Here is a 14,467-nt window from a genome sequence, read left to right as displayed (position 1 = left end):
TAAATAAACTTTACTGGAGCTTTCATAGGCTCCATTCTAACCAAAATACTACTAAAAGTTGACATGAAAAACCTTAGGAGAAACAAACAAAATTTCAAGTTACTCTGATATTTTTAAATAATCTCATAAAGAACCACAGGAACAACAGAAAAATCAAGAACTCAATAAAGGAGCACTTAGAAAATAATATTAACAATATACATATTGAAGTAATACTTAGAAAAAATATCAATAAAGCTTTATATTTTTTATTGCTAAAATAAAAAAGTAAATAAATTATTCAACTTAATATCTTAGAGAAGAAAAACAACACCATGTAAGAAGCAAAGAGGTAAAGTTATAAACTGGAAAGCAAACATTTAAATCCACAAAAGGAAATGCTGATTCCTTGAACTTTAACAACACAGACCAAGTTCTGAGATATAGTCAAGAAAAACCAAAAAACATATAAAAATGGAAATTAGAAAAGAAATAAAAACTTTATTGAAATAAAAACCATAAGAAACAAATATCTATAAGTATGCTACTATATTTGTAATTCTCAAAGAAAATGTGTAATTTCATAAAAAATAAAAATTCCTAAGGTTGATGCAAGACAAAGAAAATCTTTAGAGATTGATGAGAAAAGGAAATCAGAAAATCATCAAAGAACTATTCTTATTTTATCTTATTATTTTTATTTTTTAAAAACTATTCCAATTTTAATAAAAAGGCTCTGAGCAGAGTGATTTTAAAAATATTTTAAGAAATAGGTTATACTGTGTTATAAAGAGTGTTCCTGACAGAGAAACACTTAATATACTTTTGATAAGGATAAACCCCTCAAACAACTAGTCAATGTCATGAATATAGATTGGGAAATCTTAAATAAAACCCATCAAAAGAGCATTGCATTACAAAATAAAAGATATACCTAAAATGCAAGGATGGTTCAATTACAAAGTCTTATATGACATTAATGAATTGAATAAAAATCTCATTATAGTTATTTCCATATATACTAAAAAAATATAATTTGGAAAAAATTCAACCCATATTTCAGCTACCTATTTTCTAAAATAAGGACTAGAATATATTATGAATTTTTTTTTTAAATCAAGAGACAATGCTGTAGTCAATGAAAAAAACCTAGACACATTTCTTTAAAAGCAGAATGGAATTGGCCCTGGCCGGTTGGCTCAGCGGTAGAACGTCGGCCTAGAGTGCGGGGGACCCGGGTTCGATTCCCAGCCAGGGCACATAGGAGAAGTGCCCATTTGCTTCTCCACCCCCATCCCCTCCTTCCTCTCTGTCTCTCTCTTCCCCTCCCGCAGCCAAGGCTCCATTGGAGCAAAGATGGCCCGGGCGCTGGGGATGGCTCCTTGGCCTCTGCCCCAGGCGCTAGAGTGGCTCTGGTCACTGCAGAGCAACCCCCCAGAGGGGCAGAGCATCACCTCCTGGTGGGCAGAGTGTCGCCCCTGGTGGGCGTGCTGGGTGGACCCCGGTCGGACGCATGCGGGAGTCTGTCTGACTGTCTCTCCCCGGTTCCAGCTTCAGAAAAATACAAAAAAAAAAAAAAAAAAAAAAAAAAAAGCAGAATGGAATTAGAGTGCTGACTTAATTAAATATTGTTTGGGATGTCTGTTAAGAAGATTACATATTGGGCCTACAGAGACAAAATAATTCAATATCAGGTGATAGAAAGTATAAAATGTACTACAAAAAGTTACCAGATATGGAGGTAATGTCTAAAATCAACAGTATTCTTATGTATAAGGATTAACATTTCATTAATTATAACAAAGAAATAAATTATAAGTTTATTACTTAGGAATAAATTTAACAAGGCATAGTGTATAAAAAAACAATAAAGAACTTACTAGAAAGTACAAAAAAGATGAATGGAGGACAATGCTGTGTTCTAGAAGAGAATAATTTTTTTTAAGTGAGAAAGACAGACAGAGAGAGGTGAGGGACAGATAGGGACAGACAGACAGGAAGGAGAGAGATGAGAAGCATCAGTTCTTCATTGCAGCACCTTAGTTGTTCATTGATTGCTTTTTCATACATGCCTTGACTGGGGGGCTATACTATAGATGAATCAATGACCCCTTGCTCAAGCCAGTGACCTTGGGCTCAAACCAGAGACCTTTGAGCTCAAGCCAGTGAACATGGGGTCACGTCTATGATCCCACGCTCAAGCCAGTGACCCAGGGCTCAAGGTCGCGAGCCTATGCTCTGGCTGGATGAGTCAGTGCTCAAGCCAGTGACCTTCGGGTTTCTAACCTGGGTCCTCTTCATCCCAGTCCAATGCTCTATCCACTGCACCATCGACTGGTCAGGCATAGAATAAATTTTTTTTTAACTATTTTTTTTCCTTTTTTAAAAAATTTATTCATTTTTAGAGAGGAGAGAGAGAGGGTGAGAGAGAGACAGAGAGGAGAGAGAGACAGAGAGAGAGAGGGTGAGAGAGAGACAGAGAGAGAGGAGCTGGAAGCATCAACTCCCATATATGCCTTGACCAGGCAAGCCCAGGGTTTCGAACCGGCGACCTCAGCATTTCCAGGTCGACGCTTTATCCACTGTGCCACCACAGGTCAGGCGAATAAATTTTTTAAGGAGAAGAATTCTCCCCCTAGAAGATATTAAACAGAACAAACAAATAAAAACAACTGATGGAAATAATTATAATATTTGTTAGAAAATAATGATCACAGAAAAAGACACAGTTAAAAAAAGGTAGCGACTAGCCAAGTTGGCAGAGGTGAATTTAATATAAAGCTAATGAAGCTTAAGCTTCTCCATCCTCACCATGTAGACCCTCCCAATGTTCTGGGAGGAGTTCTAGCAATGTGTTTTTGTAAATTTTACAAGAGTGAATATGTTTTCTTTATGAGTACTTGCTCCCCCAATTGTATAACTCTACATACCACATGATTTAATTCTATCATGCCAGATATAAAGTTTTGTTATAAATCTACCATAATTTCAAAGGTTATCTTAAAAAGGAAAGAAAATGGGAACAAAAAGGATAATAGAAACAAAACAAAAACCCCAGATATAACAAAAACAACAAAATAACAAAAAACAACAATAAACAACTAACCAAAAAAGGGTAGTATAGAACAATTAATCAATAGAATAGAAAAGTAGCTAGAAATAAATCCAATGATATGTAAAGTTGAACTATATGAGAAAGTGTCACAAAAATGTAATGAAAGAATGAGTGATTGAATATATGATATGGGTAACAATCTAGGTGATGTTCAGAATATTAACAAGTGAACTTCAGATGGATTAGTTCATTAGACATAAGATACTTGATTCTAACCAGGTATTGGGAAGAGTGATACAACTTGCTAAGGACTGAACCAAACATTTGACTATATGTATATCACTTATAAAATGAAAAACAAGCAAAATCAAGAAGGAACCAACTATTTGGGAAAAAAATGTGGGGATGAAATATGACAAAGGGCTAGTATTTAAAGAAACGAGTTGAATATATACCAATAAAATAGAAAGTTCGATAAATAAAGAGAAATTCATAAGAAGACAACATACATAAGAACAGAGATTAGACAAATATAAAAAATATTGGGCTTTCGTGTGAACTAAAAATGCTAAGTAAGATAGCAAGAGGTGCTGTTAAAACAGTTCCCAGTTGCAAAAATATTTGCTGGTCTGGCAGTAGTTACACTGGTAACTGGGTATGTTACAGGTACTAAGTTCCCTTTGAACAGAAACAAAAGGAAGATATTTGTAATATTACAAGTAGAATAAAAATGTTTCTGCTTTTTTACTTCATAATTTAACATCTGAGAAAAAGCATAGTACATAAAAAGAATAAGGAATTTTGAGTTGGAAATTCTAGGTCTGAATCCTGATTTTAATACTTTTAAGCTGAGCCCAGGAAAGTTGTTTAACTTCTCTCTGTTCAGTTTCCTCATTTGCAAAGTTGAGATTATCATACGCTTTTCAGAGGGTTCCAGTGAGGCTTAAGTGCAATTGTGTGGGTATGAGCTGAAAAGCCCAGTGCTTCTACGTTTTGTTCCTTCGTCCACAAGCTTCAGTTTCCTTATTTGGAATATGGGGATTATACTACCTATCTCACAAGCTTGTTAGGATATCGAAGTCAGACAATGCAGTCATTCATTCATTCATTCATTCAGCCACCAAGGCCTAGTACAGGCAGGGGTCGGGAAACTTTTTGGCTGAGAGAGACATGAACACCACATATTTTAAAATGTAATTCCATGAGAGCCATACAATATGTTTAACACTAAATACAAGTAAATGTGTGCATTTTATGTAAGACCAACACTTTTAAAGTACAATAGGTCTCTGAATTCTTTTTAATAATGTTGTTATGCTATTGCTAACCAATGATGAATAAAGTATTTCTTACCATTAATGCAACTTCTAGTGATGCATGGTTTTGCTGATGGCTTTGTATTCTGGTTGATATGTGGTGAGGTTAAGCTTCATGCAGGCATTGAGACTTCTATCCGTTAAACGTGATCGTAGGCTGGTCTTAATGTTCTTTAGATGTGAGAAAGACTACTAACATGCATACGTAGAGTCAAACATAGTCAGTACAGCAATACACACTGCAGTGTGTGGTATGTGATGGGAAGCGCATTCCAAGTTTTGACAATCAGCTGGTCCGCGGGTTGAAGTTTTTTCATTTCTCCCCACTTGTGTTTGCTCGCCAACTCTGCTTGCCGGTTGTGCAAGTCTTTCCAAATCTTCATTCAGTGACTTGAACTTATTCACCCACATATCTGAGGCCTTCGGGTCAGTAGCTTGTAGCTCAAAATCTCTGACGGAGATACCGGTCAGCACTGTCCACTGCACATTTGTGTGGATGGGCGATGAACTTAAAAAGACAAGTGTGCTCACGAAATTCTCCAAAGCGTGCTTTGAACGACTGCAGGAGATTAGATGTGAAGCCTGCTAGCTGCTGGAGATCAAGATGTTGAGCAGGGTCACTTGCTGTGCATGCATCTTTAAACTCTCCCATTTTTTCAAAGTGTAGTAAACGACCTGTTTCAATGTCGTTGATTAAGAGTTCCAGCTTGTTTTCAAGTGCAAACACTGCTTGTTGAAGGGATAAGACTGTATTTCCAATGCCTTGCATTTTCACATTGAGCTGGTTCAGATGTTCAGTCTTATCCACGAGATAGTAGAACTTCAGGAGCCACTCAGTGTTAGCTAACTCAGGATGCTCGACATTTTTCATTTCAAGAAAAGTCTGGATTTCGCTCAGACAAGCCGCGAAATGGCTGAGCACCTTCCCTCTTGACAACCAACGCACATTGCTGTGCAGAAGCAGACCAGGATAATTATTCCCAACTTCATCCAGCAGTGTTTTAAACTGGAGATCATTTAAAGCTCGGGCAACAATAAAGTTGACCACCCAAAAGACCAGCGACTTCACCTCACCAAGCTGCTCGCCACACATCTGAGCACAAAGCGCCTCCTGATGTAGGATGCAGTGAAAACTTAGGATGGGTCTCTTTTCATGTTCACGAAGACGCGCTATGAATCCTCTGTTTTTCCTCACCATGCACGGAACACCATCAGTACACACCGAAGTAAGTTTATCCATTGGTAGATTTTTTTGTTTAGAGAACTCAATGAAAGACTTGAATAAATCCTCCCCTCTTGTTGTCTCCTTCATAGGCAAAACAGCAAGACTTTCCTCACATAGCGTGTCAACAACAGCATACCTTGCAATCACGCTGAACTGGGATAAATAGCTTACATCTGTTGACTCATCCAAAGCGAGAGAAAAGAATGGTGCTGCATTTATGTCCTTCACTTGTGTTGCCTCAATTTGATTTGCCATCATGATGGTACGATCGTGAACAGTTCTTGCCAACAGAGGCATGTCTTTTATTCATTTGGTTATCTTGTCTTTATCGGAAAATCATCAAAAAGTTCATTGGCAACATCAAGCATGAATGTTTTGGCATACTTCCCATCTGTGAATGGCTTTCCGTTACTCAGAATTGCTAAAGCACCAGCAAAGCTAGCCAAATTTCAGTCACCTTGTTGGGTCCAAACACGGAGTTGCTGCTGACTAGCTTGCACTCTGCACTGTAGCTCTTGACATGCTTTCTTCCTGCTGTCCCCCACCGGATATTTTGATGCAAATGTAGTATGGCATGTGTCGAAGTGCCACTTTATATTTGACCATTTCATCGATGCAATTTTATCATTGTATATTAGACACACTGCAGAACCTGCTCTCTCCACAAAGGCGAATTTCTCTGTCCATTCCTGCTGAAAAGTATGATACTCCTCATCTTTTTTTCTTTTAGCCATCTTCTTCATCAAAAGGGTTTCTGCAATTAGCTAGCTGACTAATTGATTAAAAGAAGGGAAGTTTACTTCCTGACCTCACAACGACCCATGTACGTTAGGCATTATCCAATAAAACTTTGGTGTTTCCCGGAGGACAGCTGTGATTGGCTCCAGCCACTCGCAACCATGAACAATGAGCGGTAGGAAATAAATGGATTGTAATACATGAGAATGTTTTATATTTTTAACGTTATTAATTTTTTTTTTAATTAAAGATTTGTCTGCGAGCCAGATGCAGCCATCAAAAGAGTCACATCTAGCTTGCGAGCCATAGGTTTCTGACCCCTGGTCTAGTAGTTCCAGAGTGCTATATAACCATACCTAGGTGCTGGCCGCACTAGGGTGAGCCAGGCAGGCCCAACTGGGCATTCTGTGTCCAACAGAAGCTGAATTCAGGGATGGCTGGTCCTAGGGTGCCCATGCCACAGGTCTCAACAAACACGCTGGAATTAGTTAGCAGCCTGACTATCTGGTGCAGGCCATATTCAATGCTCCTCAAAGGAGACTTTACATTTGAGCAACATTTCAAGTTAATACTTTATCTATTAGATAGCTGTATGGATGTGTGCAGAAATGTTTCTGGGGGAGGGGTCATTGATTTAAATGAATAATCTGAAGTTACCTAAATGTCCGGACACAAGAGGCGTAACTAAGCAAATGGTGTTGTGATTACTCAGCAGAAGACTTTGCAGCCATTAAGATGGTAAATTATGAAGATCATGAAAAACAAAAACATACTTGATGTAACAAACAGTACAGGGGGAGCAAATGCAGAATACAAAACTGCATATACTTCACAAAGACAACTATGTATCTGTCCGAAGTGAAAACAGATATTGACAAATGAACTTTTTATTATGGTAGAAGGATTCTGGGTGAATTTTAAAAATCCCCTTAATGACTGAAAAATATCATGTTAGCAGTAAAATGACAATAGCAACGAGAAAGAGAATAGCTGCTGTGCAGCGAGAAAAAAATAGGCGGTTTTCCTTAATTTCTTGAAATGTAACTTACAAAGACTAAAACGTGCACTTGCACATACACTTGGGGAATCTTTACACGTGCACACACGTGCTTAAACTCCACCCGGATCACTTTGTACAACAATTAAACATAGGTGATTTTTTTTTTTTTTTAAACACTGATTTCTTTTTTAAATTTACTTATTTATTTTATTTATTCATTTTTTTTTTTAGAGAGGAGAGGGAGAGGGAGAGAGAGAGAGAGAGAGAGAGAGAGAGAGAGAGAGAGAAGGGGGGAGGAGCTGGAAGCATCAACTCCCATATGTGCCTTGACCAGGCAAGCCCAGGGTTTTGAACCGGCGACCTCAGCATTTCCAGGTCGACGCTTTATCCACTGCGCCACCACAGGTCAGGCAAACATAGGTGATTTTAAATGAGAAAAGTAGTGTTGGTGGACACTGTGAGGGTGGGCAGAAAACCAACAGATGATATTATTTTGCAGAGAGATATCACTGGGTTTCTTATGGGAGGACAAAATGTTAGAATGTGGAAAACCAGCAGAGAAGCTGGAGCCCATTTTTTTCACTGAGTTCAGAAGTTGACAGATTTTCCCAGGCGAACAATGTGAGCCGACTTCTTCATTTTTCTTTTACAGTAAAAATCCCAAATGGAAGCAAATTACTTTAGAATAATTACATGTAGTACGCATGCTACATATCTGACACCATCAATGTCACATGCGTAAGCTCAGTTTTCCTTCTGGCAGGATAAACAAGACTACAGAGAAAAGTCCGACTGGGAATAGGGCTCTGAGGGTTGTGCCCTTCCTGCAAAGAGAGGACCTTCAAAGAAGCAATTTGCAAACAAGGAGCCTCTGCTTGCCTTTTTTCCTGCCTTCTTCCTTCCCTTTGCTTTTCTCCAAAGTGCGAATACACATTTCTATATTTCTCTCGCAGCTATCCTAACTCCCAAACCACCAACACAGACGTCTTCTGTAATTGCAGTATTTTCTTTTTGGTGGGTAATTTATCTGGAGTGTGGCTGGGTCGTCTTATCTTCCTTTCTCTACCCCAGTTCTTAAAGTGCTTCAGCCCATCTTCACCTCTCGGGAGAGAGGCACGAAGCCTGAAGTGGACGGAGCAAGGCCAGCATCGGTGTGGGCGTTTAGTGACTGCTCCATGATGGCCGCATGAGTCACTGAGATGCAGGGGGAATGAGGAGGAAGGAAGGGCCTCGGCTCCATGGGAGATGTGCCAGGTTGGGCAACCTGACATCAGGACCGAAACCAGTCTTTGAAAGTAGTGAGGCTCCCTTGTGAATCAAAATGATATGATGGGGGGGGGGGGGTCAATGATGCGATGGATGGAAGCTTACATTGCTTCATGGTAGTAATTCGTACTCAACCTCGTGACAAGCAAAAGTGACATCCAAATAGAGTTAGAAGTGCTCTTAAGTATTCAGAAACTCACCCAAACTGTGGAAGTGACCTGCCCATGTCTCGTACAATAACAACTCAAGAAAATTATTCGAGGGTAGCGACTAGTGAGGGGACCTGGTCACTCTTCCTGGTCACTGTTCCCTTTCCCAGGGCAGTAACCTATGCAGGTGGGGTGATCGGTTTCTGCTTTAGGACAATTAGCACGTGTCTCTGGTGGATTCTTACTGGAATAATTCAGGGTTGGGTATCAATTCAGGATCTGGACAGCGGATCCTTCAGCATTGCTGAAGCTGTCAGAATTAACCCCAAGGAAACATGGGTCTGAGTATGTTTTGTGACTAAATCACATTCTCAGACATCAGTAGCCTAATTCATATGTGCCAGATTCAACTTGACGTCAGCTGTACCAGCTTTAATGAATGTAATTGTTTTCTTCTTTTCGTGGAAAACAGAAATACATTAGTTGAGTACTCCAAATGCCACCTTTCCGGGAAGTCTTTGTGAAATCTCTATGATGAGGTGATTAAATTCTTTAATTACAAAAATCATATTTAAGCATTTCCAAAGCTGGACACACAGCTGACATTTAGTAAATACCAAATACCTATTTGGATCACATCAGTCATGCTAAATTCAAATCAGTTCTGTAATATTAATAATAAAAATAATCACCTGCGGAAATTAGGGTTTTTTGTTTTCTTTTGGTGATTCACAAGCCTGTGGTAATAAATGTAAAAATAGGGTTTGCCTTCTGAATAAAAATGTTCTATTTATAAGAACCAAACAAGGCCAATAATTAAACACTGTTCTTCTTCAAAGTTTAGTTTTTAATCTTAGTCTTTTTATAAAATTAGCTCTAATTTTTTAAAATGATAAATAGCACAGGAAGCTGGAGAGCCTATTAAAAACAGAACAAATTGAAGCGACTTAGTAACAAGAACAAACAAGTTAATTTCAGTTTCAGCTGTTAGTCTTTACATATTATCAAGCTGTTGCCATAAATTGTGAGATAAAGGGGGAAACAATAGTTTTAATGAGGCACACATAATTTTCCCTGGTTTACTTCATGTACATTTCAACCATATGACAAAACACCAAGGTAGACTTAAATTTAAATGTTGTACTAGCAACACCATAGCGAGTAAACATGTTTTATTCTCTCTCATTGCATTTAGTACGATCAATGAGTTCTAAGGAGGGATACCTACAAGCCTCATTTTGTGCTGTTGGGTACACTTCTAATAACTTATATCAATAAAGCCTAATGAGCTGTTTCAGAAAAAAATCCTGCCACAGAGAGTGGTACAAATACATAAAGGACTATAAAATGGTAAGAGTATGAAACATAAAAGACTTTCAGTTGCATTAAATACACTAAAATTTTTTTCCCCATTGATTAATAGAGAATGGGAGAGAAAGAATCATCAGCTTGTTGTTTCACTTAGCTGTTCCATTTAGTTGTACATTCATTGATTGCTTCTCCTCCGTACTCTCACCGGGGACTGAAACCATGACCTCGGTGCACTGGGATGACACTTTATCCCCTGAGCCACCTGGCCAAGGCCTGCATTAAATATTTCCAAAAAGAATTTATGTGGATATCAAGAATGGTAAAGAATGTGACTATATAACTGGACATTATGATCTAATTCTCTAATTACCACCAAGTTAATTTGTAATGGTCTAGGGCAAGGGTTCCCCAACATTTTACACAGGGGACCAGTTCACTGTCCCTCAGACCATTGGAGGGCCGGACTATAAAAAAAACTATGAACAAATCCCTATGCATACTGCACATATCTTATTTTAAAGTAAAAAAACAAAACAGGAACAAATACAATATTTAAAATAAAGAACAAGTAAATTTATTTTTTTTCTTTTTTTTTTTTTTCCCTGAAGCTGGAAACGGGGAGAGACAGTCAGACAGACTTCCGCATGCGCCCAACCGGGATCCACCCGGCACGCCCACCAGGGGCGACGCTCTGCCCACCAGGGGGCGATGCTCTGCCCCTCCTGGGCGTTGCTCTGCCGCGACCAGAGCCACTCTAGCGTCTGGGGCAGAGGCCAAGGAGCCATCCCCAGCGCCCGGGCCATCTTTGCTCCAATGGAGCCTTGGCTGCGGGAGGGGAAGAGAGAGACAGAGAGGAAGGAGGGGGGGGTGGAGAAGCAAATGGGCACTTCTCCTATGTGCCCTGGCCGGGAATCGAACCCGGGTCCCCCGCACGCCAGGCCGACGCTCTACCGCTGAGCCAACCGGCCAGGACCAAGAACAAGTAAATTTAAATCAACAAACTAACCAGTATTTCAATGGGAACTATGCTCCTCTCACTGACCACCAATGAAAGAGGTGCCCCTTCCGGAAGTGCGGCGGGGGCTGGATAAATGGCCTCAGGGGGCCGCATTGGGGCCATAGTTTGGGGACCCCTGGTCTAGGGGGATGAAAAAGATGATTATAATTTTCAAATGCAATCTCATGACTTCTCAGAGGGAAGCGTTTGTGTCATGCTGTGGAGGAGACAGTCATTGCTCTTGCCTTCTGGAAGGGTTCAGAAGCACAGATTTATAATTAATAGGTAGTTATGATCTTGAAACAACTTGGAGTCTGCAATGACTTAGAATAGTTTAAAAATGAAACATTTTAAAGAACAACTTTGCAGTTTTTCCAAGCTATTCTGAACAGTCATTTTTATATATTAGATACAAATTTCAACACTTAATATTGCTAGAGGATAAATAACAAAGATATGGGCTCAGGATGAATAAGTTAAATATTTCACCTGTATGACACAGTCATGCTTTTATCTTCATGATGATGAAACATTAGTCAGTTTTTTTGTTTTGTTTTGTTTTTTTAGAGAGAGAGAGAAGAGAGTGGAATCATGGCGGTGGGGCACAGGAAGCATCAGCTCATAGTAGTTGCTTCTCCTATGTGCCTTGACCAGGCAAGCCTGGGGTTTCAAACCTGTGACTTCAGCATTCCAGGGAGACACTCTATCCACTGCACCACCACTGGTCAGGCAATCAGAAATGTTTTAAAAGACATGCTTTAGAAGAAGATAACCTTACTCAGAAGCTCTGTAATGTATAGTCCATAATATCTCATATATAATTAAAAATTACCTGATGTAAGAAGAAACAAGAAATGCAATGGATAGCAAATTGATCAAAGAGTCAATAGAAGAAGACACAGAGATTATTCAGATATCTGAGTGAGCCAAAAAGTTCTTTAAGCCTGACTTGTGGTGGCATAGTGGATAGAGCGTCAACCTGGAATGCTGAGGTTGCTGGTTCGAAACCGTAGGCTTGTTCAGTCAAGACATATACTAGAAGCAATCAATGAACAACTCAAGTGAAGCAACTACAACCTCACTCCCTCTTTCTCTGTCTCTCTTCCTTTCTCTGTAAAATCAATAAATAAAATCTTAAAAAAGTTCTTCAAAATAATAATTAATATGCCAAAGAAAGAGATAATGTGGGCCAAATGTGTAAAAAAATGAAGTATTTGAAAATGAATTAGAGGCCTTGGCCATTTGGCTCAGTGGTAGAGCGTCGGCCTGGCATGCAGGAGTCCTGGGTTCGATTCCTGGCCAGGGCACATAGGAGAAGCACCCATTTGCTTCTCCACCCTTTCCCCTCTCCTTCCTCTCTATCTCTCTCTTCTCCCACAGCCAAGGCTCCATTGGAGCAAAGTTGGCCCGGGTGCTGAGGATGGCTCTATGGCCTCTGCCTCAGGTGCTAGAATGGCTCTGGTTGCAACAGAGCAATGCCCCAGATGGGCAGAACATCGCCCCCTGGTGAGCATGCTGGTTGGATCCCAGTTGGGCGCATGAGAGAGTCTGTCTGACTGCCTCCCCACTTCTAACTTTGGGGGAAAAATGGATTAGAATATGTCAAAAAGCTTATAGCACTGGCTATGATTTCAATATCTGTTTGAGAGCAGTGGTCATGTGGTCCTCCAGGTCTTGCTCCTAACCTGAGGCATGATGTTATGAAGGGTTTTTCTAGCTGTATCCTTAGGATCTGAGCTCTGTATTCTCTGTAAGTTATACATTAGTAAAAAAAAGACCAAGAAAACACGTATCTTAGGAAATATTTGCATGTTTAATTGTTACAACAGCATCTAACCTCTATCTTTTCCTTTAAAAATGCTGTATTGCTCAATCTCATCTTGTTTTAGTTGATGAGAACTTCAGTTCAGGCCCCTGATGACTTCCCTAAGTTATTACTGAAACCGGCTGTAAATAGAACAGGACACAATCGATTGAAACCTTGAAGATGGTATAAAATGATAGCGATCAAGATATTTTTATTGAAATGTTTCAAAATGGGGCTGATTTCTGGTCTCACCATGATGCTCAGTACTGATAAAAGTAGAATATTCAGTGAGCCATCTAGTTGGGTGGCTCATAGATTTGTGAAATTTATTACCAGCATTCAGGCTGTTACATAACTCAGCCACCACCAGTCTACTAACTGTCCTGAAAAACGGGGTAAGGGGCGCGGCTGAGGTGTCAGTCTGTGACAATCTGACTCAACCTCCATCCTCAGCCTGGACTGGACCCCAGGCAGGGGTGCCGCCATTTCTCACCCCTGTACCCAAGAAACAACCAAACTACTTGTTTATCGCTTTCACTCAAGACTTGAACAGGGTATCAATTTGAAGAGAAACATTTTCATATAAAAAAATTTATGATGGCCATTTCCTTCTTGTCTCACTTTCCTGTTCATTCTAGACACTGCCATCTGGGAGCAGCCTATCAATGGAAGATATGGTGCATTTCCTCCCCAAACACGTTCAGCCACCTGACGGGGAAACATGATGGCCTCTTCTTTCAGCTGGAGCCGGGGATTTATCTCCTTGGTTTTCAACAGCGTTTCATTTTTCGGACCATCCAAAGGTTTCCTCTGGCTGAGTTTCCCTTCTGAAAGGGCTGTCGGAGCTGCCGCCGGCCTCAGTGATGACCCTCTGTGAGTTGTTTTGCCAGCATAGGAGAGACCTGGATTACATTCGCACTTCCTGATTTGCTGCAGGCGGGTTTTGGAGTCCACACACCTGGATGCACAGACATCCTATGGGAAGAATGACACCACTGCTCTGAAGCACGGGCAGACAAACTATTTAGATACTGGGTTTTTGTAGGTGATTAAGTTAAGATGAGGTCATTAGGGCAAGCCCTAACCAATATATCTTTTGAACAAGGGAAACTTGGGGACATGTGTAGATACACACACACACACACACACATACACACACACACACACACGTGCAGAGAGGTCTTTGTGAATATGGAGAGAGAGATGCGGTGATACTTCTACAAGCCAAGGAACAGCAAAGATTGCCGGCCAGGCTGGGAAAGTGGGGGAGACACCCGGACCAGGTCCTTCCCCGATGCCTTCAGAGGGAAGATGGCCCTGCCAACATTTTGATCTTAGGCTTATAGCTTCCAGAATTGTGGGACAATGGATTTAAGCCCCATGCCCCCTGCCCCCAGCTTGTGTAAACTTTTTCTTTTTTTAGACTTCTATATATTTTATTGCTTTTAATTTATTGTGTTTACATAGATTCAAGTGTCCCACCAAATATATTTCCCTTGCCCCATGTTCCCCTCGACACCCTCTTTGCCCCCCTCCCCCCAACGCCCTCCCCCTTCTCTCCAGGATTTGCTTTCCTGCTCCCTATAACCCTGTGCTTATGTGTGTATAATTTCACCAATCTCTT

At 40.3% G+C, this 14,467-nt stretch overlaps 1 non-coding gene across 1 annotated transcript; it reads left to right on the top strand.

Annotated features, from left to right (window-relative positions):
- The first annotated feature begins 1,162 nt into the window (after positions 1-1,162).
- On the top strand, positions 1,163-1,238 carry TRNAS-AGA (transfer RNA serine (anticodon AGA)). The gene has a single exon. It is a non-coding gene; the product is annotated as a tRNA-Ser (tRNA).
- The last annotated feature ends 13,229 nt before the right edge of the window (positions 1,239-14,467 follow it).

This window comes from Saccopteryx leptura, chromosome 5 (genome assembly GCF_036850995.1).
Source record: "Saccopteryx leptura isolate mSacLep1 chromosome 5, mSacLep1_pri_phased_curated, whole genome shotgun sequence".
Lineage (NCBI taxonomy): Eukaryota > Metazoa > Chordata > Mammalia > Chiroptera > Emballonuridae > Saccopteryx > Saccopteryx leptura.
Note: the sequence above shows the minus strand (reverse complement) of the source record. Positions and strands in the feature narration are given on the sequence as shown.